The sequence below is a fragment of the Pelophylax lessonae genome, assembly GCF_965119305.1.
Source record: "Pelophylax lessonae genome assembly, chromosome: 6".
Lineage (NCBI taxonomy): Eukaryota > Metazoa > Chordata > Amphibia > Anura > Ranidae > Pelophylax > Pelophylax lessonae.
The window spans coordinates 311662675-311689936 of NC_138773.1; the positions used below are offsets into that span (position 1 = coordinate 311662675).

At 46.7% G+C, this 27262-nt stretch overlaps 1 protein-coding gene across 1 annotated transcript in view; it reads left to right on the top strand.

Annotated features, from left to right (window-relative positions):
* The first annotated feature begins 1279 nt into the window (after positions 1–1279).
* Positions 1280–27262, top strand: part of LOC309557511 (C-X-C chemokine receptor type 2-like) — a 40012-nt gene continuing 14029 nt past the window's right edge. The window contains exon 1 of the mRNA XM_082260255.1: positions 1280–1434. The gene's annotated coding sequence lies outside the window, so the exon portion shown is untranslated. The remainder of the gene's footprint in view (positions 1435–27262) is intronic.

Sequence of the window (27262 nt, forward strand, 5' to 3'; positions counted from 1 at the left end):
AGGATCCCCGGGTGTGACATGGAGGAATATGGGGGTCACTAGGTATGAGAGCATAACATGGAGGAAGCATCAGATCAGGGTCACTGGGTATGGCATAGAGGAGTTTTTAACCATTTCCCTTTTTTTTTCCGGGGGGGGGGGGGGCACAAGTAGCTGATCTTGCCTAGGGCGTAAAATAGTCTAGCACCGGCCCTGAGCCTGCCGCAGTAAATGTGCAGCGGGCGGTCCGGAACCTGTTAAATAAAAGACAGTTTATTGGGGGGGGCTGGAGCACGCTGGCCGTTGCGCGCTCTCACCCCCCAGCACCAAGCGTGCGACTGACGTAGGGTTACATCGGTTCGCGCAGGAGGGCCAGCCTGCTGCAGTAAATGTGCAGCGGGCGGTCCGGAACCTGTTAAATAAAAGACAGTTTATTGGGGGGGTGGGAGCACGCTGGCCGTTGCGCGCTCTCGCCCCCCAGCACCAAGCGTGCGACTGACGTAGGGCTACGCTGGTTCGCGCAGGAGGGCCAGCATGCCGCAGTAAATGTGCGGCGGGCGGTCCGGAAACTGTTAAATAAAAGACAGTTTATTGGGGGGGGGGCAGGAGCATGCTGGCGCGCTCTCACCCCCCAGCACCAAGCGCGCGACCGACGTAGGGTTACATCGGTTCACGCAGGAGGGCCACCCTGCCGCAGTAAATTTGCGGCGGGTGGTCCGGAATGTGTTAAATAAAAGACAGTTTATTGACACGATCAGTCATATTTTCCAAAATTTCACGATTTCTGCCAGGGTATGCAAACTTTTGAGCACAATTATAAAAAAACATCATCCAAAAAAAAAAAAAAAAATAAAAAAAATAAAAAAAACTGAATAATACTTTTTGGATGGATTGTGACCCTTTAACCTACCTGCGTTTATCCAGAATTGAAATGTTGTATGCCGTTGGTTGAACTGAGCCAATCTGATGACACTCTGTGATGATGGGTTAGGTGGCACTGATGACACTGATCTGATGATGGGTTAGGTGGCATTGCTGCTGGTAACTAGATAAGAATAAAGAGGGTTTTTTTGGGTGTTTTTTTTTTTTTTAACAGACATGCAATTCTCAGGATGCTGGTTGAGTTAAGGGTTTCACGGGGGATTTTGGGCTCTTGCTACTGAAAGATATAATCCTTGGCAGTCACCACATTTACAAGGTGAGGACATTACGTGCTGATAAGGAGATAATTACCAAGAAGTGGTTACACCTCTCTGTGGGAAGAGATTAAAATTTCCCCTGTAGACCTAGCCTGAACCCTATAAGAAGAAAAGAGCCTGCTTTCTCCAGCTCGTCGTTTTCTTCTACACTCCCCTAAAGAGAAGGCAAGGTTGTGAAATTCAACTTCCCCTTCCTAAGCTTGTCTTTCCAGTAGAGAGAGGAACATCTGCAGCAGCTTGGACATCATCCCACTAGGTAAGGGACAATTCTCCTAATAGTTTGTGCTAAATATAGATTATTAATTATTTATTTCGTTTTTTTACTCATTTATATGGTACTGGCACAGCAAACACGGAGCCAACCCTGTCATTCCATGTTGTAGAAGACCTTACAGTTCCAAATGACTCAATGGACCACTTGGTCCTTTTTCTATGTTTCTATGAACCTGTAGCAACATTGCAGGTTAAATGGAATTATGGCACTTTTCCACTGCAAGTACCGGCTTGGCTCCACTCGGCACTGCTTGGCCCAGCTCGGCTCAGTTTGCTTTTCCACTGCGTGGTACGAGTCGGCACCTTTCAGCACTGTATAGGCTCTACTTGGCTCGGTTTGCTTTTCCACTGTTGTAGTACTTAGTAGTAAGTTGGTGGCATAGGTGTTCGCACAGGGTGTGCCAGGGGTGCTTGGGCACACCCTAATCACCCTGTGTGGCATGGATTCCCCCTGTATTAACTCTGATATTTTACCAAAGCCCCCTAACTAGTCTCCCAAAAAATTTGTAAAAAGAATAAAAAAATAAACTTGAAAAAATAATTAAATATAAAATAATAAAAACTACTGACACCATCTACTGCTCTACTGACACCAATCTCTGCCCTACCGACACCGTCATTTTATATACACACACACACACACATATGCAACAATATGCGTTTGAGGTGCACTGGACACCCTAATGCAAAAGGCTGTGCACACCTATGTTTGGTGGGATTACAACGATTCTCTGACCAATCAGTGGCTAGTAGTGACAAGCAATCAATGCTGCATGCAAAGGATTGTGGGATATGGTATCGGTACGGCCTGCTTGGAACCCCAACCGAGGTGGTACTGTTTACCGACGCCGTACCATGTAGTGGAAAAGCGCCGCTGTACCAAACCGTACCAAACCATTCTAACCCGTACCATGCGGTACCATGCAGTGGAAAAGCGCCAAACCAATCCGTACCATGCAGTGGAAAAGCGCTATCAGAGACTAGGGCAGTGATGGTGAACCTTGGCACCCCAGATGATTTGGAACTACATTTCCTATCATGCTCATGCAGTCTGCAGTGTAGTTGAGTATCATGAGAAATGTAGTTCCAAAACATCTGGGGTGCCAAGGTTCGCCATCACTGGGCTAGGGCATAGAGAAGAGACGGGATTTTAATGGTACAGGAAGAATGAATCCAATGATAAAATATATAGAAAATAACACTTTATTGTGGTACAAAAATACACAGAAAAAAAAAAAGCAAAAAATTGCATACACTATAGACAAACATATAATAAAAACACATATGAGTATATGAGTATATTACTGTACAACCTAGTAAGAGGATACTGCTCCCATGTATACCTCCTCAATGATAAGGTTGTAGATGTAGGTAGCTCCCAATATTTCCCAACATGTTTCGAGAAGAACCGCTTCATCAGGGGATTGGGACTTATAGGGTAAATATTTGCTCTGTTGTCCCAATCCCCTGTGTTTGACTTTCTAATCGTTAGTGGGTTCAAATCAGTGTTTGTTTTTTACAATTTTTAGATGACGTTCTATAATAAAATATACATGTTTTTATGAGTTCACTGTAATTTTGATACTGATGGGCCATCCTTGAACAACCTTCACTTTCCTTTTTTTTTTTTTTTTATGCCAAATCAATTTACATTTTTGACTACAACATTGAGAAAATTTGAATTCATCCTTTGAATTTTTTTTTTTTTTCAACCAAAAACACAAAGAGAAAATTCAAAGGATGGAAAATTTTTCTTGGATGAATACATTTCTAATAGTGAATGTGGTTTTCGTTCAGGATATTACGTTCCTTCCAAACAAAATTTTGAACTACTTTAGAATGAGATTCTTCAAGCTGTCTAATGTACTGAGAATTTTTGTACGAATTTTCGTTCAAAATTCTACTAGTGTATAGCCAGCTTTTTCCTAAGTATGAAGGATGTGCACATAGTACAGGAGTGTTTGATTTCTATACTCTCTCTGCTGTTTCTCCAAACACAGCAACCACTCCGAACTCAGTGTCACTGATAAATTGGTTTGGGACACTTCCCCACTCACCACTAGCCATAGGCATCTGCAAGGGGGGGCAAATTCCCCCCCCCCCCTTGAATCTAAACTTTCCCTTTAAAGTGGTTAAGCCAATTTATACTATCCTGTCTGGTCTGTTTAATAATCTTGTGTGCCCCTGTGTCTGTGTTTTAAAAAAAATAAGCCATTCTTTACCAGTTTTCAGAGTGCTGATCGCCGCTCACGTAACCCGCCAGCTCTCTTCCCCCCCTGTCTGACAGCTGCCTGCAGCCGGTGGGGCTGAGGATTCCTCGCTGACGTCATTCGAGAGGGGAGGAGGTGAGGCCAAGAGGAGGAGAGAGGCGGCGGGTCAAGTGAGCGACGATCAGAGCTTTGAAAACTGGTAAAGAGCAGCTTATTTTTCCCCTTTAAAAATAAATATTCGCAAGTCGCAGGTCGCACGGTGACTGACATCGGCAGCTGTGCGGACCACTGCCCTAGGCCCAGGTGCTATCAGTCCAGGATAGGGGGAGCCCGGGGAAAAGAAATTGAGGAGATTTGAGGCACGGCACGTGACGTCACAGCACGTACTGACGTCACAAGCATGCAACAGAGAGGGTCAGCTTTCTTTTTGCATCAGGTTTCTCAAACCTTTGAATGCCTGCGCTTTATGACATAATGACTAGCCCCCCCTCCCCCAATTACATTGTTAAAAAGGGGAGGAACATGGCTGACCTTAAAATTATGCCCCCCCTGGAAAAAGTTCTGCAGACACCCATGCCACTAGCATACAGCAACAGCCCTGAAGAAGGGGGAGTCTCTGAAAATTTAGAGGAAAAAGTGGTAGAAAAATAAGTTTCATCATTGATGGTAGTGGGAATCAAAAAAGCTCCATCATTGGTGTCACGGGGCTTACCTTTGTTGGAGTCTGTAACGCACAGATGTACGCTCACCCTTGCAGCTATCCACAGTCCAAGGTGACCAGGTAAGAAAGCCACCTGGGCTGTGAATCTGTGCACGGGGGCTTGGCAGGGAAGGTGCTCCAATAAGCAGGACCGGCAGAAATACAATGGGAAGGATAGTCCAGGAATAACTGTAGTCACTGGATGACACGAGTCCGGATAAGGATCAGGAGATGAGAGGAAGATAAGGTCGCAGGAACTACATGGAGCGAAGGTAAGGATGGAAGCCGGAGTCAGTCTGGAACACACGCTCAGGAAACAGGAACACGATCAGCAATGAACTGACACTGCTCTAAACGAGAGGCAGTGTTTTATAGCTTGCTTAATGAGCAATTAGCTTCAGGTGGACAGTGCTGCAGGCAATACCAGATTAATAGGACTGGGTCTATATGAGGTGAAGTGGGGCTCAGAGGTAGGATAACAGGACAGAATGTAAAAGAACACAGGTTCAAATCCCATGTCAGGTACTTAACAGTGACCACGCCTGGCTGTCTGTAAGCCATGGCGAGAACCGTGACAATTGATATCGATGGGATAAAATCAACTCTATTATTATCAGCGTCTTTGGGAGAAAGACTAAGTCCTATGTTTGTACTGAAAACCCTCCTCTTCAGAGAAGTCTATCCTACCCACACCTAACAACTACTGTATACTTCCATTTTCTCCATCAGCCCACCCCCCACTGTTATTGCCTTTTGTTTCACTTGACCCTCCCTTCTAGATTGTAAGCTGTAATGAGCAGGGCCGTTTAATTCCTCCTGTATTGAATTGTATTGTAACCAGAGTTGTATAAAGTACTCAAAATCCATACTTGAGTAAAAGTACAAGTGCTTGATCAAAAAGTGACTTGAGTAGAAGTGGAAGTGCTCGATCAAAAAGTGACTTGAGTAGAAGTACTAAAGTATTTAACATTTTTTATACTTAAGTATTGCAAGTAGTTTTTTGTAAAAATTTTGCTACTCAAGTACTGAAAGTAAAAGTACCAGTTGTTTTAATAAAAAAATTGCTACTCAAGTACTGAAAGTACTGTTTTATGTAGTTATTAAAGAAAGAAGTCAAAAGTTTGAACATCATATTGTCTTTTATTATTTCAAATGCAGCTTTTATTTATACATACAGTAGCTTTTATTTTCGTATGCGCTGATAATACACATGTTTTGAGCTTCATGAAACCTGCCATCTACTGTTCTGGCAGTGGTCATTTTTATAATAGTAACGAGTAACTATGCAGCACAAAAAAAAAATATCGGAGTAGAAGTATTGAAATCATCGAAAGAATGTAGTGAAGTAAAAGTGGAAGTAGGAGAAAAAAATTATACTCTAGGAAAGTACAGATACCGCCTTTTGGTACTTAAGTACAGTAGTGAAGTAGTTCTACTTAGTTACTATACATCTCTGATTGTAACTGAATTGTCTTCCCTCATATTGTAAAGCGCTGCGCAAACTGTTGGTGCTATATAAATCCTGTATAATAATAATACTGGTGCTCATTGGTTACTTACTTCATCACACACTTCCATGTGGCTGCTCTGTCTCTTTCTATATTCCTGATTGGAACTATGCTGTCACTGTTGGGCAGGAGATCAAAACCTCAAATAGACCTACGTGGTTTGGTATAGCCCAAGGTATTGAAAAATTCTTTAATAAAATTTAAAATAGTCATGGAAAACATTGTTACATTACATTAATAATGCAGTTATTTTGTTTGAGGGGGATTTCCTTCAACGGGAAGCTAACAGTCATACCAAAGCTTGCGTGAGAAAGAGGACCTTTCCTCATACAGCCTCCGTAGCGTATTTCACAAACACCTATTTCAGTTATTAGAAGTGCAGGTCCTCTAAGAAACTCTCTGTATGGACAATATGTCTGGACCTTACACTGTAAATGTATTAGAGCAATGCTGGCAGACATTTTCAATAAAGTTTATGGTGTATCACGACTATCGACACTTTTGGGTGGAACTCCGCTTTAAAGTTTTAAAGTAACTTTAAAGTAGTTCAGTCTTGTTAGTAGCAGGGCAGGTTTCCATGCCAGGCAGGAGGAGTCATCAGTGGTCTTCAGAGAAGCAAGTGAGCTGGCAGGCAGCTGGTAGGCAGCAGACTGAAGCAGACTGGTACTGGCGACAGCAGGCAGGTATAGCGTGTGCTGGTAGCAGAACTGTAGAACAGCAGGCACAGCTGGCCAGGGTCCAAGCCGGGTCAGGAAACGATCAGAGGAGCAGAAGAAAATGAGGCAGGCAGAAGCGGTGGTCAGAAGACAAGCTGATATCAATGCAGGCAGGGTTAGGAGTAGTCAGACAAGCTGGGTCAGCACCTGGGATGAAGAAGAGGATGCAGAATCACAGGGTCACAGGATATGGGAGGACTGAAGACAAAGCAGCACTGATTCTGAGCATTGAAACAATGTAAATAGCTCATTTGGCGCCAACATTTGTCACAAATGCACGTGAGCATGCTGATGCCCTCGCGTATGTGTGTATGGACACTAATTCCTATGTCTACGAGAGGAAGCATGGATTAGTCAATGAAGAGGGCCAGAACTCCATTCAGAGGAGCCATGTTATCTGCTGGCATGCCCTTCCTGACAACATCATTCCAGTAAGCATACATTGATGGATACTGCATAAGTATACATGAGGCAATGGCCACTGTGTGATCAAATTGTAAAAGTCAGAAAGCCTATGGGATCTTGGAGGTTGGATATAAAATTTTCAAAAGTCAACCATGGTGTCTTCATATAACTGTAACTGTTATCACAGAGAAGGGGGGAGGCTTAAGAGCAAATTGAGATTTTGTAAGCTAATATTCAACAGTATATATATATATATAGGGTAGTATTGAGACACCTGCCTTTACACACACATGAACTTTATTGGCATCCCAGTCTTAGTCCGTAGGGTTCAATATTGAGTTGGCCCACCTTTGCAGCTTTAACAGCTTCAACTCTTCTGGGAAGGCTGTCCACAAGGTTTAGGAGTGTCTATGGGAATGTTTGAGTGGAGAAAGGACAGGGACATGGCATTCTTCCTGCAAACCTCCCAATTTGGGTACAGGGCAGCCAGGCCGCATTCCGTTCTTTAAGACAGACGCTGTCGGCATATCTGAGAACCGCTCTGCTACACATCCCTGTACATTCTGTGAGTGTTCCCAGTTTGGCCTTCCCACCAGACTTGTTGTGAATTGCTGAACTTTAACTTTGAGGCCGGGTTCACATATGCTGCGGCCGTAGCTCACAGCAGGGGGTCCGGTGCGTCCCTGTTCAGGTGCGAATCTCGTCCGAATTTTTGCCTGAATTCGCACCTGATCAGAACCAAAGACATACAGGACCCTTTCCAAATTTGGACCGCGGCCACCCCGGAGGTGCGTGAACCGCCTCCATTGCGAGCTGGGCGCACTCTCCTGTCATGCAAATTGGATGCGGGGAAAACCACATCCAATTCGCATCAGTGTGAACCCAGCCTCAAACAAGTTCTGTTCCTGCAACTGGACTCTAAGGGGTGGATTTACTAAATGCAAATAGACTGTGCAAGAGCAGCTTTTCTAGAGCTTAGTAAATGAGCAGAAGATCTGCTAACTTCCATCATCCAATCATGTGCAAGCAAAAATGCTGTTTTTTTTTTTTATCCCTTGCATGTGATTGGGTATTCTTTGCAAAGTGAAGCCTTACCTCATTTACTAAGCTCTAGATCAAGGGTCTTCAAACTATGGCCCTCCAGTTGTTCAGGAACTACAATTCCCATCATGCCTAGTCATGTCTGTGAATGTCAGAGTTTTCCAATGCCTCATGGGACGTGTAGTTCCGCAACAGCTGGTGGGCCGTAGTTTGAGGACCCCTGCTCTAGAGTAACTGCCCTTGAAGAGGGCAATTACACTTTGCAAAGTGCACAGTCTATATTCCTTTAGTAAATCAACCCTTGAGTGTTTACTGCTGCTGCATCACACCCCACCTTCCCACAAGTTGGCAACCCTCATCCAGTAGGCTTCCATCAATGGGCACTGACAGACAGGGCTGCCGCCAGAAATCCTGGGGCCCCATACAGCCTACCTGACAGGGCCCCCCCCCCCCCTCCACCAAAAATATCAAAATTATATTATCACCCCCTCCCCCAATCCCTCTTCCTAGCAGAAATCCCTCCCAATCACCCCTCACAGCGCAACCCCCCAAATCCCTCTACAAATTCACAACCCCATCCCCGTACAGAGTGCAGGGGTCAAGAAGGCATTACGTACAGAGTGCAGGGGTCAGGAATACGTTCAGGAGAATGCTAGATACAGAATGCAGGGTTCTGGAGTGCATTATGCACAGGGTTCAGGAGAGTGCTAGATAGGGAGTAGTGCCTTACTAAGCTGACCAAGATTTCCCATAGATGCAAATGTTAGACAGGGAGCAGTGCCATACCAAGTTGACCAAGATTCTCCATTGAGGCCAATGTTAAAAATCGGGAGTAGTGCTATACCAAGGTGACCAAGATTTCCCATTGAGGCCAATGTTACAAATCAGGAGTAGTGCCATACCAAGCTGTAAATAGTAGCGAATGTACGTAAATGCCTCTGTACTGCACCTCTTCCACATGATTACCTTTCTAAAATACCTTTCTGTTGCTGGCTGCCATATCTTCCTTCTCCTTCTTCCCTATGCACGTGTTGCTTGACACAGGGGGCGGGTCTGAGTAGAAGTCCCTCCCATTACCGACATCACAGCATGAATTTGACAGGTGCAGTCTCTGCATAGTGCACACCCAGCTGGTTTGTTAGCCAATCCCTGGCTGTTCTAAATGTTCCCACTGCTGCAGGTCCTTCTGAGCTAGGAGGTAACATTTATCCCCAGAATTATGCTGGACAAAGCCTCTGTACAGCGGGACAGCCCTGCCCAGGTTGGGAGGTATGCTGTCATCCTACCGATCTTCCTGCTGTCTGGGCCCCCCTATGTGCCGGGGTCCCATACATGAGTACTGGCTGTACCCCCCTGATGGCGGCCCTGCTGACAGAAGATGTGATAAAATGTATCAATTGTTCACCCACATCGTCATCAGGCCTTTTTTATTTTTTTTATTTTTTATTCATGGATTATGGGTGTGCAGACCTCAAAAATGCATTTATGCAGAAGTTTGTAAAGTTCCTGAAAGTACAGGAAACTGGTGGTTTAAATATTCAGCAACCACTGAACAATTATATATACAGTAAAACCTTGGACTGAGAGTAACTTGGTCTGAGAGCGTTTTGCAAGACAAGCAAAATTTTTAAATACATTTTGACTTGATAAACAAGCGATGTCTTGATATACGATTAGCGTCACATCACACCTGAGTATAAAAGAGAAGAGAGGCGCCTCTAAGTGTAGCAATATGGTTACATTTAACCACTTCTGGACCGGAAGATTTTCCCCCTTGATGACCAGGCCATTTTTTGCGATTCCGCACTGGGTTATTTTAACAAAAATTGCACGGTGGTGCGACGCTGTACCCAAAGAAATTGAATGTCCTTTTTTTCCCCACAAATAGACCTTTCTTTTAGTGGTATTTGATCACCTGTGCAATTTTTATTTTTTGCTCTATAAGCAAAAATAAGAGCGACATTTCTGAAAAAAAAAAAAATAAAATTTTCACATTCTGCTATTAAAAAAAAAAAATGAAAAAATCATTTTTTTCATCCTTTTAGGCCAATTTGTATTCTGCTATATATTTTTTGTAAAAAAAAAAAATCGCAATAAGCATATTTTGATTGGTTTGCATAACACTACAAACTAGGTGAAAGATTTATGTTATTTTTATTTATATATTTTTTTACTAGTAATGGCGGCGATCTGCGATTTTTAGAAGGACTGCGACATTGCGGTGGACAGATCGGATCCCTAAGGGCTCTTTCACACGGGCTTTCCGTATGTCCGCAAATCATCCTATTTTTTTGCGGATGATTTGCGGACATAATGTAAGTCTATGGCATTATGGATGTCAGCGGATGACCATCCGCTGACATCCGATTTTCCTCCTGTCAGTTCTGTTCCGTTTTTTTTCGAACGGAACAGAACCCTATTTTTCCTCCGTTCATAAAACGGAAAGGAAGGAAAATCGGATGTCAGTGGTGTCATCCGCTGACATCCTCAATCCCCATAGACTTACATTAGGTCCGCATATCATCCGCAAACGGATGGGAAATGTCATCCGCTCCGTGAAAAAAAAAAAAAAAGGACCGCAGCGGAGCTCTCACATGGAAAGCCCGTGTAAAAGAGCCCTAACTGACGTTTTTGACACTTTTGAGGGGGACCAGTGACATTACTACAGTAATCAGTGCTAAAAAAAATATGCGCTGTCGCTGTACTAATGACACTGGCAGGGAAGGGGTTAACCTAGGGGTGATCAAAGGGTTAAGTGTAAGCCTAGGGGAGTGTTTACTAACTGTGTGGGGGAGGGACTTGTGAAATGAACACAGAGACCTGTGATCCTCTATAGCCTAGGGGAGTGTTTACTAACTGTGTGGGGGAGGGACTTGTGAAATGAACACAGAGACCTGTGATCCTATATAGCCTAGGGGAGTGTTTACTAACTGTGTGGGGGAGGGACTTGTGAAATGATCAAAGAGACCTGTGTTCCTATATAGAAGGATCACAGGCGCTCTGTAATCATTTCAGAGAGAAGAACGGTTAGCTATGTTTACAACAGCTGACCGTCCTTCTCTCTCAGAGGGGAGCCATCACCCCCCAGCACAACGCGCAGAAGAGCCAGCCTGCCGCAGAAAATGTGCAGCGGGCGGTCTTAAAGGTGTTAATGAAGGTCCAACATTTAGCAACTCACATGATTGATGATTAAAACAGCAACATCTAGGTATGCATGCTGCACTCCACGAGCTCTACTGCAGGGTAGTCTTCCTGGCAGTGTTGCCAACCGTCAGTAATTTTTCTGGCAGTCAGTAAAATATGAGCATTTTTCTCCTGCCAGTAAATGCCAGTGACAGGAAAAGGTTGCCAGTAAAAAATATGTCTGTGATGTTTGGCTTGGAACTGCGCATGCGCAGTTCCAGTCCAGAACAGGATGAGACCATTCGAGTGCCTGCTACAGTGTTTTCGGATGGCGCCGGCATGGCGCGGGTCTGGCGGAGGTGGCGCCTGAGCGTACTGTGTGATGTCACAGTTCAAGGGAGCCGAGCGGTGCTTGCCCATTCTAATTTCCTGCCCTCCTGCGTCCTGTCCCTAAGCTAATTACTATATATATAGATATATATTGAAAATAAAATAAAAAATATGTTTTTTTTGCTTTAATACCTACTTTAACCACTTAAGGACAAGGACTTTAACGGACAATTGCGCGGTCGTGCGACGCTGTACCTAAACGAATTTGACGTCCTTTTTTTCCCACAAACAGAGCTTTCTTTTGGTGGTATTTGATCACCTGTGCGATTTTTTGATCACACGCTATAAACAAAAAAAGAGCGTAAATTTTGCAAAAATAACAATATTTTTCACATTTTTTTATATGAAATTCCCCAAAAAAAAATGTAAAAATCAAAATTTTTTAACATTTTTCGGCCAATTTGTTTTATGCTACCTATGTTTGGTAAAAAAAAAATGCAAAAAGCGTATTTTGATTGGTTTGCGCAAAAGTTATCGCGTTTACTAACAAAGGGAAAGATTTTTGTCATTTTTGGTGTTTTTTTTTAACGCATAATGGCGGCGATCTGCAATTTTTTTTCGGTACTGCGACATTGCGGCGGACAGATCGGACCCTTGACTGACATTTTTTACACTTTTGGGGGTACCAGTGACATTACTACAGTAATCAGTGCTATATATATGCACTGTTACTGCAAAAATGACACTGGCAGGGAAGGGGTTAACTTTATTGGACAGGGAGGGGTTAAGTGTGTCCTAGGGGCGTGATTCTAACTGTGCAGGGACATTGCTATTGGTGTAAAAGCAAAGATCAACCGTTCTACATAGTAGAACGGTCAGATCTTCACTTTTACACAGGGAGAACTGACAGGCAGCTTGTTTACACAAGCCGCTCTGTCTTTCTCCCTTCACAGGAGCGATCGTAGTGTGACTGGCGGACATCGAGTCCGCCGGTCACACGCACTGACTTGTCTGTGAACGAGCCGCGGCGGGCGCGCGCCTCGGCGGGCGCGCGCCCGCCCGCAATAGGCTCGCAAGTCAGTGACAGGCGAGTGACGTATCGATACGTCACTCTGCCTGGCCGGGGCTGACCGCCGCAGTATATAGTCGTGCGGCGGTCGGCAACCGGTTAAATCACATTGTTAATTGTATATAGTAGTTACATAGTAGTTGAGGTTGAATAAAGACAATAGTTCATCCAGTTCATCCTGTGTCGGTGTGTGTGGACGTAATTATTTCCCCTGAATGTTTTGATCCTTGAGATGTATGTCCAAGAGTCTTTTAAAAGTAGCCATACTCTCCGCAGTTACTACCATTTGTGGAAGAGAATTCCACAATCTTGTAGCCCTTACTTTAAAAAAAAACCCTGCGTAGCCTAAGGTTACATCTCTTCTCCTCTAATCGCACTCTATGGCCTCGTGTCCTCATGCATTCATTGCAACTGAACAGTTTTTTTTCTGTGTTGAGATCACCGTTGAGGTATTTGTAAATTGCTATCATGTCCCCTCTCAGGCATCTCCTTTCCAGGGAGAATAAATCAAGCGCTTGTAAGCGCTCTTCATAATTAAGGTCCTCCAATCCCCTAATCAGTTTAGTTGCTCTTCTCTGGACTCTCTCCAGCTCCAACACATCCCTTCTGAGGATTGGCGACCAGAACTGGACAGAATACTCCAGATGCGGTCGGACCAGAGTTTTATAAAGTGGAAGGATTATAGTCTTATCTCTGGAATACATCCCCTTCCTTATGCATGCCAATATTCTGCTGGCTTTGGCAGCTGCAGCTTGACATTGCATACTATTGCTAAGTCTATCTTCTACTAAGACCCCCAGATCTTTCTCCATTTTTTGATTCCCCCAGGGGTCCCCCCCCCCAAAGCGTATTGGGCGTTTATGTTTTTAGTCCCCAAGTGCAATACCTTACACTTCTCCACATTAAACCTCATTTGCCATGTAGTTGCCCACTTTTGTTCAGGCCATTCGGTAAGATTTCTGCATCATGATGTGAAGTTATTTCTCTACTTAATTTTGTGTCATCTGCAAAAACTGAGATTGAGCTAATGATCCCGTCCTCAACGATATTTATGAATAAATTGAACAAGGTTGGTCCCAGTACTGAGCCTTGGGGGACCCCACTTACCACCTCAGACCAGTCTGAGTATGCGCTGTTTATTACCACCCTTTGGACACGCCCCTTTAACCAGTTTTGTGTCCAAGAGCAAACCTTGCAGTCGATACCTGCAGACCTTATTTTATAAATTAAGCGCTTGTGGGGAACTGTATCAAACGCCTTAGCGAAATCCAAGTACACCACATCCACTGGTCTGCCCCTATCTAGCTCACAGCTTACCTCCTCGTAGAATGCTAAGAGATTGGTTTGACAAGAACGCCCATTTGTAAACCCGTGCTGATTACTGCTGATGATGTCTCTTTAGCAAACTCTTGGATATAGTCCCTTATCATCCCCTCCAGAAATTTACATACTATTGAGGTCAGGCTGACCGGCTTATAATTTCCCGAGACATTCCTCTGCCCTTTTTTGAATATTGGTATCACATTGGCTTTCCTCCAATCCCCTGGTACATCTCCTGTCCTAATACTGTCAGCAAAGATCAGGAACAGTGGTCTAGATATAACCTTACTGAGTTCTTTGAGTACTCTCAGATGTACGCCATCAGGTCCTGGTGATTTATTTGTGTTAATGTTATCAAGCCTTTCCCCGATTTCACCCTCTGTTAGCCATAGCGGCAAGTCCTGGGAAGTACTGCTAAACATACAGTCATGGTCAGTGTACCCTTCCTTTTCCCGTGTAATGACTGAAGAGAAGAAAGCATTAAGCACAGTTGCCTTCTCTGTGTCCTCTGTAACCATCCTCCCATCATCGTTAATTAATAACGATTAATAATTAGTGTGTGCAATATGCTAGTTTTTTTGCTGTTGATATACCTAAAGAATTTCTTAGGGTTCTTTTTACTATCCTCCCTATTTGTCTCACAAAGTTGATTTTAGCGATTTTGATTTCGTATTTACATTTCTTAATAAACCACAAACTGTCTAACCTTTCCGGAGTCTTGGCCCCCCTCCTTCCTGGAGCCACCTCTCCCCTGGCAGCTGGGGGAGGGCACCTGCTCCATCACTGCCACCCCTGTGCTGGTATCCCCATCGTCATGCAACTTGGCATAATTGTTGGGGTGTACCAACTCAGGACTGGCCTCCCTAGCGCTCTTCCCTCTTCCCCTCCTTCTAACTGTCACCCAACTGTCTACCTCTGTTGCCTGCGTCTCCACTTCTCCTCCCTCCTCTATGCCGGCCCCTGCCAGCACCTACTGGGTCATATCCAAGCTCCTTTCCAGGTTGTTGATGCTACGCAGTGTTGCCAATTTGTTTTCTAGATCCAGGATCTGAGCTTTCAGAGAAACAAGTCGCTCACATCTTGCACAGCAGTATTCACCCTTGATTGGTTCATCAAGGAACAGATACATGTAGCAAGAAGTGCACTGAGTGGCATCCCCAATCCTGTCAGACATTATTACCCTCTACTCTATGGGGAAATGTAGAATACCACCTGCTATTCGATACCTACACTACCTCTATCTCCCCTGGTACTAAACCCGGGGTACTCACCAGTCGCTAAGGTACTCACCAGTCGCCAAGGTACTCACAAGTCCTAATGTCACAATGTATTCCCAGTTGCTAAAAGTTACTCCCTACTTGTTTGTAGCCTAAATACCGAAATCTGAACTTAAAACTGTAATTTTGTAACTTTTGGAAATGCCAGTAAAAACTTGGCTGTGCCAGTAAATGTTGGGTGTTGTGTCAGTAAATTTCAATCTGGTAGGCTGGCAAAACTGCTTCCCGAGGACAGTCTGTGTGGACAGCTTTACCCCGGATGCCGGCATTCTTAGATGTGCCTATTTTAATCATCAACCATGTGAGTTGCTAAATGTTGAACCTTCAATAACCGCTTGCCGACCACCGCACGACTATTTACTGCGGCGGTCAGCCCCTCCCAGGCAGAGCGACGTAGTACTACGTTGCTAGCCTGTGAGGGTCTAGGGAGCGAGTGTGCGCCCCCGGAGGCGCGCTCCCGCGCGGTCACGGACGCGTGTGACCGGCGGACATCGGGTCCAAGCCGGTGCAGAGCGATCGTTGGTGCAGAGGGAGAAAGGCAGACGGCTAATGTAAACAAGCCGCCTGTCATTCTCCCCTGTGTATGAATGGTGATCATACGGTTCTACTATGTAGGACCGTTGATCACTGTTCCTACACCTCAAGCCACAGCCAATCACAGTTAGAATCACGCCCCTAGGGACACACATAACCCCTCCCTCTCAAAAAAGTTAACCCCTTCACTGCCAGTGTATTTTTACAGTAACAGTGCATATGTATAGCACTGATTACTGTAGTAATGTCACTGGTAACCCCAAAAGTGTCAAAAATGTCAGTCAAGGGTGCGATCTGTCCGCCGCAATGCCGCAGTCCCTCAAAACAAATCGCAGATCGCCGCCATTACGCGTTATAAAAAAACAACAAAAATGACAAAAATCTTTCCCTTTGTTAGTAAACGTGATAAATTTTGCGCAAACCAATCAAAATACGCTTTTTGCGATTTTTTTTACCAAACATAGGTAGCATAAAACAAATTGGCCGAAAATGTTAAAAAATTTGTATTTTTAATTTTTTTTTGGGGGGGAATTTCATATAAAAAAATGTGAAAAATATTGTTATTTTTGCATAATTGACGCTCTTTTTTTGTTTATAGCACATGATCAAAAAATCGCACAGGTGATCAAATACCACTAAAAGAAAGCTCTGTTTGTGGGAAAAAAATGACGTCAAATTCGTTTAGGTACAGTGTCGCACGACCGCATAATTGTCCGTTAAAGTCACGCAGTGCCGAATCGCAAAATAAGCCCTGGTCAGGAAGGGGGTAAAATCTTCCGGGGCTTAAAGCGGTTAAATGTAACCATATTGCTACACTTAGAGGCGCCTCTCTTCTCTTTGATACTCTGTAGCTCCTGCTGGATTTTGCTTCTAATCCCCTTGTGGAGGCGCCATTTGTGGATGGACATTTTATGGTTACACAACCTATCACATTGCTATAATCTTTTTATATGGACTACAAACTGAATGAATTATGAATAAATGGTTGTGGAACGAATCATCGGAGTTTCCATTATTTCTTATAGGGAAATTTGCTTTGATATACGAGTGCTTTGGATTACAAGCATGTTTCCGGAACAAACTGTGCTCGCAATCCAAGGTTTTACTGTATATATTTGGGTTATACTTTAAGGCCCCTTTCACACTTATGAAAACTAAAAGTCGCGCGATTTTACTGCAATTTTTTTTGCCGTGATTTTACAGCAATTTTGACACGATTTTGACTGGACTTGAAGCAATGCCCATGTCTATGGACCTCAAAACGCATTCAAATCGGGCCAGAGTACTACTTTGAAGTAGTTGCGCCTTGATGAATGGTACTCATTGGAAATCATGGGTTACGACTTGTCATGTGACTTTGCAGTCCCAAGTCGCAGGAAAAGTCGCACAAGTGTGAAAGGGGCCTTAAGTGGACTTGGCAATAACTTAACAAGTCTGCATGAATAAATTCCTGAAATTCACAATATACGTCAACAGTATGAATTTTTCAGAAAAGCGCCATCTTTCATCAATAAAATAAAAGCCATCCATGAGCTCCAGGATGAGATAATATCGTCAGTCTCCTCTCCCCCAGTAATCAGACTGCAACCTTGTTACACAGGGGTGGATTAACTAAAGGCAAATAGACTGTGCACTTTGCAAGTGCAGGTGCTCCAAAGTTTAGTGGATGAGGAGAAGCTCTGATAACTTCCATCAACCAATCAAGTGCAAACAAAAATGCTGCTATTTTTATTTTCCTTGTATGTGATTGGGTATTCTTTGGAAAGTGAAGCCTTACCACATTTACTAAGCTGTGGGGCAAATGCACTTGCAAAGTGCACAGTTTATTTAGTAAATTAACCCCATGGCTACGTAGTTGGTAAGGTTGAACAAAGACATCTGTCCAGTCCATCAACATTTTCTGCTGACACCTCTGATTGTAGAAAGGAGTTTCACATCCTTACTGCTCTGACAGTAAAGAACCCCTTATTTAGTTTAACCGCCGATTGGGCACTTTTACCCTCTTCCTGCCCAGGCCAATTTTCAGCTTTCAGCGCTGTTACACTTTGAATGGCAAATGCGTGGTCATGCAGCACTGTACACTGTACCCATATGAAATCTTATTCATTTTTTATACAAATAGAGCTTTCTTTTGGTGGTATTTAATCACTGCTGGGTTTTTTATTTTTTGCTAAACAAACGAAAAAAGACCGAAAATGTTGAAAAAACAAAATTTCATAGTTTGTTATGAAATTTTGCAAACAGGTAATTTTTCTCCTTCGCTGATGTGCAGTAAAGAGGCTGCACTGGTGGGCACTGGTACGCTACACTGATGGGCACTGATGAGACGGTACTGATGGGCACTGATGGGCACTGATGAGACGGTACTGATGGGCACTGATGGGCACTGATGAGACAGTACTGATGGGCACTGATGGGCACTGATGAGACGGTACTGATGGGCACTGATGGGCACCGATGAGACAGTACTGATGGGCACTGATGGGCACTGATGAGACAGTACTGATGGGCACTGATGAGACGGTACTGATGGGCACTGATGAGACGGTACTGATGGGCACTGATGAGACGGTACTGATGGGCACTGATGAGACAGTACTGATGGGCACTGATGGGCACTGATGAGACAGTACTGATGGGCACTGATGGGCACTGATGAGACGGTACTGATGGGCACTGATGAGACGGTACTGATGGGCACTAATAGATGGCACTGATGGGCACTAATAGGTGGCTCTTCTCCTTTCCTTATGCTATCAGCATGAGGAAAGGAAAGCCGATAACCAGCTTGTGTTTACATTGTGATCAGCTGTCATAGGACAAAGCTGATCATATGGCAAAGGGCTCGCTGTGATTGGCCCTTTACCCCGATCTATGATCAGTTGAGTCTAAAGGATCACAGGAGGACGTCTATGGACACCCCCACCAGTAAGCCCACACTGTAGCTGTCTTTCGGCTATAGCGCGGGTGGGAAGGGGTGTGAGGTTGCAGAGGGGGCTGGTCTATGTCAGATATTTGTGAACACAGCCAATCACTGCACAGGAATCAGATTTTACATGATTGTGTTGTCTTCTGCAGCAGTAAGTGAAAGGAAGGCTCTCTGACTGGGCAGAACTTCTCATCCTTTTCTACTCAAAAGACGAGAAAAAACGTTTCAGCAGATTCGAGGAACATCATCAAATTAGCAACTTTCACTCTCTATGTAGCAGAATCAATCCAGTATGTCATCTGAATCACTGCTATTTACTAAAAATATGAGCTTCCTCAATAAAAGAGAGTCATCTCTTCCAATAAAGGGGTTGGTTTACTAAAAGCAAATAGACTGTGCACTTTGCATAGTACAGTTGCTCCAGAGCTTAGTAAATGAGGTAAAGCTTCACTTTGCAAAGAATACCCAATCACATGCAAGGAAAAAAAACATAATTTATGCTTGTACATGATTGGATGATAGTAGTAAGCAATGCTTTGCTCATTTACTAAGTTCTGAAGCAACTGCTCTCGCAGAATGCAACTGCACTTTGCAAAGTGCACAGTCTGTTTGCCTTTAGTAAATCAACCCTATAATCAGACTTTTCTAGATTCCATAAAAACTGATCTCCTGCACACAATAAAAAAAAGTCCCACAGTCTTCAAATAATCTAAAAGCTTTCAAAAATCTACCTAAAGCCCCCATTTCATACCTGGATTTGTGGTCATGTGACATGTCAGGTCCCCAGTCTCTCATAACAGGTCCCCAGTCTCTCATGTCAAGTCCCCGGTCTCTCATGTCAGGTCCCCGGTCTCTCATGTCAGGTCCCCAGTCTCTTATGTCAGGTCCCCGGTCTCTCATGTCAGGTCCCCGGTCTCTCATGTCAGGTCCCCGGTCTCTCATGTCAGGTCCCCAGTCTCTTATGTCAGGTCCCCGGTCTCTCATGTCAGGTCCCCAGTCTCTCATGTCAGGTCCCCGGTCTCTCATGTCAGGTCCCCGGTCTCTCATGTCAGGTCCCCGGTCTCTCATGTCAGGTCCCCGGTCTCTCATGTCAGGTCGCCGGTCTCTCATGTCAGGTCCCCGGTCTCTTATGTCAGGTCCCCGGTCTCTTATGTCAGGTCCCCGGTCTCTCATGTCAGGTCCCCGGTTTCTCATGTCAGGTCCCCGGTCTCTCATGTTAGGTCCCCGGTCTCTCATGTCAGGTCCCCGGTTTCTCATGTCAGGTCCCCGGTTTCTCATGTCAGGTCCCCGGTCTCTCATGTCAGGTCCCCAGTATCTTATGTCAGGTCCCCAGTCTCTTATGTCAGGTCCCCAGTCTCTCATGTCAGGTCCCCGGTTTCTCATGTCAGGTCCCCGGTTTCTCACGTCAGGTCCCCGGTCTCTCATGTCAGGTCCCCGGTCTCTTATGTCAGGTCCCCAGTATCTTATGTCAGGTCCCCAGTCTCTCATTTCAGGTCCCCGGTCTCTCATTTCAGGTCCCCGGTCTCTCATGTCAGGTCCCCGGTCTCTTATGTCAAGTCCTCTGTCTCTCATGTCAGGTCCCCAGTCTCTCATGTCAGGTCCCCGGTCTCTCATGTCAGGTCCCCGGTCTCTCATGTCAGGTCCCCAGTCTCTCATATCAGGTCCCCGGTCTCTCATGTCAGGTCCCCGGTCTCTCATGTCAGGTCCCCGGTCTCTTATGTCAGGTCCCCAGTCTCTCATATCAGGTCCCCGGTCTCTCATGTCAGGTCCTCGGTCTCTTATGTCTGGTCCCCGGTCTCTTATGTCTGATCCCCGGTCTCTCATGTCAGGTCCCCGGTCTCTTATGTCAGGTCCCCAGTATCTTATGTCAGGTCCCCAGTCTCTCATTTCAGGTCCCCGGTCTCTCATTTCAGGTCCCCAGTCTCTCATGTCAGGTCCCTGGTCTCTCATGTCAGGTTCCCGGTCTCTCATGTCAGGTCCCTAGTCTCTTATGTCAGGTCCCCTGTCTCTCATGTCAGGTCCTCGGTCTCTTATGTCTGGTCCCCAGTCTCTCATGTCAGGTCCCCGGTCTCTTATGTCAGGTCCCCAGTATCTTATGTCAGGTCCCCAGTCTCTCATTTCAGGTCCCCGGTCTCTCATTTCAGGTCCCCAGTCTCTCATGTCAGGTCCCTGGTCTCTCATGTCAGGTTCCCGGTCTCTCATGTCAGGTCCCTAGTCTCTTATGTCAGGTCCCCTGTCTCTCATGTCAGGTCCTCGGTCTCTTATGTCTGGTCCCCAGTCTCTCATGTCAGGTCCCCGGTCTCTCATGTCAGGTCCCCAGTCTCTCATGTCAGGTCCCTGGTCTCTCATGTCAGGTCCCTGGTCTCTCATGTCAGGTTCCCGGTCTCTCATGTCAGGTCCCTAGTCTCTTATGTCAGGTCCCCTGTCTCTCATGTCAGGTCCTCGGTCTCTTATGTCAGGTCCCCGGTCTCTCATGTCAGGTCCCCGGTCTCTCATGTCAGGTCCCTAGTCTCTTATGTCAGGTCCCGGTCTCTTATGTCAGGTCCCCAGTCTCTCATGTCAGGTCCCCAGTCTCTCATATCAGGTCCCCGGTCTCTCATGTCAGGTCCCCGGTCTCTCATGTCAGGTCCCCGGTCTCTTATGTCAGGTCCCCAGTATCTTATGTCAGGTCCCCAGTCTCTCATTTAAGGTCCCCGGTCTCTCATTTCAGGTCCCCAGTCTCTCATGTCAGGTCCCTGGTCTCTCATGTCAGGTTCCCGGTCTCTCATGTCAGGTCCCTAGTCTCTTATGTCAGGTCCCCTGTCTCTCATGTCAGGTCCCCGGTCTCTCATGTCAGGTCCTCGGTCTCTCATGTCAGGTCCCCAGTCTCTCATGTCAGGTCCCTGGTCTCTCATGTCAGGTTCCCGGTCTCTCATGTCAGGTCCCTAGTCTCTTATGTCAGGTCCCCAGTCTCTCATGTCAGGTCCCTGGTCTCTCATGTCAGGTTCCCGGTCTCTCATGTCAGGTCCCTAGTCTCTTATGTCAGGTCCCCTGTCTCTCATGTCAGGTCCCCGGTCTCTCATGTCAGGTCCCCGGTCTCTCATTTCAGGTCCCCAGTCTCTCATGTCAGGTCCCTGGTCTCTCATGTCAGGTTCCCGGTCTCTCATGTCAGGTCCCTAGTCTCTTATGTCAGGTCCCCTGTCTCTCATGTCAGGTCCTCGGTCTCTTATGTCTGGTCCCCAGTCTCTCATGTCAGGTCCCCGGTCTCTCATGTCAGGTCCCCAGTATCTTATGTCAGGTCCCCGGTCTCTCATGTCAGGTCCCCAGTCTCTCATGTCAGGTCCCTGGTCTCTCATGTCAGGTCCCTGGTCTCTCATGTCAGGTTCCCGGTCTCTCATGTCAGGTCCCTAGTCTCTTATGTCAGGTCCCCTGTCTCTCATGTCAGGTCCTCGGTCTCTTATGTCAGGTCCCCGGTCTCTCATGTCAGGTCCCCGGTCTCTCATGTCAGGTCCCTAGTCTCTTATGTCAGGTCCCGGTCTCTTATGTCAGGTCCCCAGTCTCTCATGTCAGGTCCCCAGTCTCTCATATCAGGTCCCCGGTCTCTCATGTCAGGTCCCCGGTCTCTCATGTCAGGTCCCCGGTCTCTTATGTCAGGTCCCCAGTATCTTATGTCAGGTCCCCAGTCTCTCATTTCAGGTCCCCGGTCTCTCATTTCAGGTCCCCAGTCTCTCATGTCAGGTCCCTGGTCTCTCATGTCAGGTTCCCGGTCTCTCATGTCAGGTCCCTAGTCTCTCATGTCAGGTCCCCGGTCTCTTATGTCAGGTCCCCAGTATCTTATGTCAGGTCCCCAGTCTCTCATTTCAGGTCCCCGGTCTCTCATTTCAGGTCCCCAGTCTCTCATGTCAGGTCCCTGGTCTCTCATGTCAGGTTCCCGGTCTCTCATGTCGGGTCCCCTGTCTCTCATGTCAGGTCCCCGGTCTCTCATGTCAGGTCCTCGGTCTCTTATGTCTGGTCCCCGGTCTCTTATGTCTGATCCCCGGTCTCTCATGTCAGGTCCCCAGTCTCTCATGTCAGGTCCCCGGTCTCTCATTTCAGGTCCCCAGTCTCTCATGTCAGGTCCCTGGTCTCTCATGTCAGGTTCCCGGTCTCTCATGTCAGGTCCCTAGTCTCTTATGTCAGGTCCCCAGTCTCTCATATCAGGTCCCCGGTCTCTCATGTCAGGTCCTCGGTCTCTTATGTCTGGTCCCCGGTCTCTTATGTCTGATCCCCGGTCTCTCATGTCAGGTCCCCAGTCTCTCATGTCAGGTCCCCGGTCTCTCATGTCAGGTCCCCAGTCTCTCATGTCAGGTCCCTGGTCTCTCATGTCAGGTTCCCGGTCTCTCATGTCAGGTCCCTAGTCTCTTATGTCAGGTCCCCTGTCTCTCATGTCAGGTCCTCGGTCTCTTATGTCAGGTCCCCGGTCTCTCATGTCAGGTCCCCGGTCTCTCATGTCAGGTCCCCGGTCTCTCATGTCAGGTCCCTAGTCTCTTATGTCAGGTCCCTAGTCTCTTATGTCAGGTCCCCAGTCTCTCATGTCAGGTCCCCAGTCTCTTATGTCAGATCCCCAGTCTCTTATGTCAGGTCCCCGGTCTCTCATGTCAGGTCCCTAGTCCCTTATGTCAGGTCCCGGTCTCTTATGTCAGGTCCCCAGTCTCTCATGTCAGGTCCCCAGTCTCTTATGTCAGGTCCCCAGTCTCTTATGTCAGGTCCCCGGTCTCTCATGTCAGGTCCCCGGTCTCATGTAAGGTCCCTCCTGAGAGTAGGAAGGTCCTCCTTTGGGTACCCATGTCCCTCCCTGGTGAAGTGGATACTTGCTATTGAATCGTCATTGGAACAGGCTCCAGTAGGGATTCAGTGGCTTCAGGGGTGTGATGATGTCTAGCACTGGGACAAGGCCATCTAGAGCCCAGGACGAACATGACAAACTGTGCCCCCCCAAGATGTATGAGCATTCTGTGTTAGTAAACCCCCCCCAAAAAAAAAAAAGTTGAGCACTAATCTGCATGCCTACCACTTAAGCATAAATTCCCCCTCTTCCCAGGACAAATCCGCCCCCTGCTGAAATCCCCCCTCCCAGCACAAATCTTTGACCCCAGACCCCCTCCCAGCTCAAACCCTCTCTTTCTTAAATCCCCCCAGCACACATCCCCTGACCCCTAAAAAAAAAAAAACACTCCTCCTAGCATAAATCCTCTACTCCTCAAAATTCCCCTCCCAGTACACATCCTCTCCCCCCCCCCCCCCACTCAAAATCCTAGCACAAATCTTCCCTTACCCCCAAATATCTCCCATTCATCCCTACTGGTGCAAATTCCTCCTAAAAAATGTCCATTTCTAGCACAAATCCCTTCCCCCTCTACCAAATCACCTCTTCTAGCACAAACACCGCAAATCCCCACTTCTAACACATTGCTCCACAGCTCAGGCATTGCATAAACGAGCAGATTTCCTGGCATTGTGGTGTAATTTACAATTGTGAAACACAAGGGTTAATTCCTATTCATTTTCTTTGTAGTCTACAATTGCAGATCGATGAACTCATTTATTCTACACATGGTGACATTATCTTTTCAAACCAATTCCGAATGTGGCTGCCCATTGGTCGGTAAACATTACATTTTCCCCTGATGATGTAACTATGCAAATATAGCTATTCCTACAATTCAGCTTTAAGCTAGACCTAGCATCACATAGAATTTATTGTCAGTTGCATGTGTGCCAGTAGCATCACTTTATCACCAGGCACCCAGGTCGCATGCTTTGCATCTCTTGCGGGGTGCCCTAAATCCACAATGCTGCGACCACCAGCAATGTTTAAAACTTGTAGCCAACAGACCTCGGATACTGTGTGGCAGGCTTGTAAATCAAATCAAAGTTTAGGGTGACTCATGACACAGACAATGAAAGTACTTCCCCTCACTCTGAACTGCGGCGGTATATGAGGTCTGGAAACCTCAGACCATAGGGTAGGGCAGGTATGCACTAATTTATTGTAGAATAATTAATACTGGGGGTAAGGGGGCAGTGGATGGGGAGAAATGTGTACTGGGGGGGGGAGGGATGTGTAGTGGGGGGAGGGGGATATTGTATGCACTGGGAAGCAGGGAGGAAGAGATGTGTCCTGGGGTGGAGAGATGTGTACTGGGGGGGGGGGTATATTGTTGTATGCACTGGGGGAGAAAGGAGGAAGAGATGTGTCCTGGGGTAGAGAGATGTGTACTGGGGTGGGGGGGTCACTTGTTGTATGTACTGGGGGAGCAGGGAGGAAAAGTTGTGTCCTGGGTTGGAGGGATGTGTACAGGGGGGGGGGGGGGGGTATTGCATGCACTGGATGAGCAGGAAGGAAGAGATGTGTCCCGGGGTGGAGATATGTGTACTGGGGGGAGGGATATTGTATGCACTGGGGGAGAAAGGAGGATGAGATGTGTCCTGGGGTGGAGAGATGTGTACTGGGGGGGGGTATTGTATGCACTGGGGGAGCACGAAGGAAGAGATGTGTCCTGGGGTGGAGAGATGTGTACTGGGGGGGGGGGGGTATTGTATGCACTGGGGAGCAGGGAGGAAGAGATGTGTCCTAGGGTGGAGAGATGTGTACTGGGGGGGGGGGGGGAGATATTGTATGCACCGGGGGAGCATACAATATCTGAACTGCGGCGGTATATGAGGTCTGGAAATCTCTGACCATAGGGTAGGGCAGGTATGCACTAATTTATTGTGGAATAATGAATACTGGGGGTAAGGGGGCAGGGGGTATTGTATGCACTGGGGGAGAAAGGAGGATGAGATGTGTCCTGGGGTGGAGAGATGTGTACTGGGGGGGGGGGGGAGATATTGTATGCACTGGGGAGCAGGGAGGAAGAGATGTGTCCTGGGGTGGAGAGATGTGTACTGGGGGGGGGGGGAGATATTGTATGCACTGGGGAACAGGGAGGAAGAGATGTGTCCTGGGGTGGAGAGATGTGTACTGGGGGGGGGGGAGATATTGTATGCACTGGGGAGCAGGGAGGAAGAGATGTGTCCTGGGGTGGAGAGATGTGTACTGGGGGGGGGGGAGATATTGTATGCACTGGGGAGCAGGGAGGAAGAGATGTGTCCTGGGGTGGAGAGATGTGTACTGGGGGGGGGGGGAGATATTGTATGCACTGGGGAGCAGGGAGGAAGAGATGTGTCCTGGGGTGGAGAGATGTGTACTGGGGGGTGTGTTTTAGGGGTGAGATGTGCTTTGGGGAAGGTAGAAGTAAGTGAAGTCTCCTGGGTGAGGAAGAGAAATGTGTACTGGAGGGGGGGGGAGATTTATACTGAGTGGGGAAGAAATGTGTACTGGGGGGGATATATGACCTCTGCACTCCATGTATTACACACAGGCCTGTACATTACACACCCCTGACCCCTGCGCAGGAGTGTGCATTAGAAACTCCTGGCTTCTGCACTGCGTGTGTTACACAAGCTCTGTGCGTTACATACACCTGGCCCATGCACTGTGTGTGTGTTGAACACTTCTGACCTCTGCACTTAAAATCATATTTTGTGGGTACAAGGACTGCAATATACTCAATGAGTATACATCTAGTAGGCTCCAGCACTGTGTGTTACAAATTCCTGACTCCTGCGCTCTGTACATTACATGCTCCTGACCCCTGCGCTCTGTGCATGACATACTCCTCGCCTGCACTATGTGTGTGTTGAACATCCCTGACCTGTGCGCTTAAAATAATATTTTGTGGGTGCAAGGACTGTGGTATACTAGGTGAGTATACATCTAGTCAGACAATGTGGGCTATGTGGGACTTTAAGTGAAACACCGGCAGGTGTGCCCAGCGTCTCCATCCCTGTATCGGAAAAACTAATTGAAAAGGATTAAGAGAGGTGCATGGAAGCCAGCCAGCCCCCAGTCTGATGTACTCACCCTCCAGTCTGCCACCAACCAAGTATACCTGTCTCATGATATAAATAAAGAACAGGGGTTTAGTTGACACGCATTTGCAAACGCATGTGTAAGCTGCAGGGCCACTACACGGCACCCTGTTTTACCTGCAGTCCTAACACTTTTACATTTCAGTGTCTCCACACTGGGAGCACATGGCTGCTAATGGATGGATAGGAGGCAGGTGGGAGGGAGCAGCCCAAACTTCCCCCAACCCACCCCCATCCATGACTGGTCTAGTATCTCAAAACTCTAATAGCGATATTCTTGTGATGGTACAAACTGAAAGCGACCAGCTGAGAAGCATACACCTCCAACCCCTTGGCGGATGCAGTGTAAAACACAGATTGGGACTTTATATGAGGAAATTTGCCTGTATAGCACAGTGCCTCCATCCCTAATTTCATAAAATGCTTTTCTCATGTAAAGTCCCAATCAGTGGCGGCTGGTGCTCCATGGGGGCGGCAGACGGACCACACCATGCCCCCTCCCCCCCGGACCACGCCAGCTCGCACACCATACCATCCCCCCCCCGTCGGCTCACTCAACTGGACTGGCAGGCAGCAGCGGCGGCTTCCGCTGCATCTCCTCTCTCCTCCTCCTCTTTAGCCAATAGCATGGCCAATCGGGAAACGGTCTCAGGACCCGCTTCCTGATTGGCTGGGAGGAGAATCAGTGTGATAATAGTGAATATTAATTCGCTATTG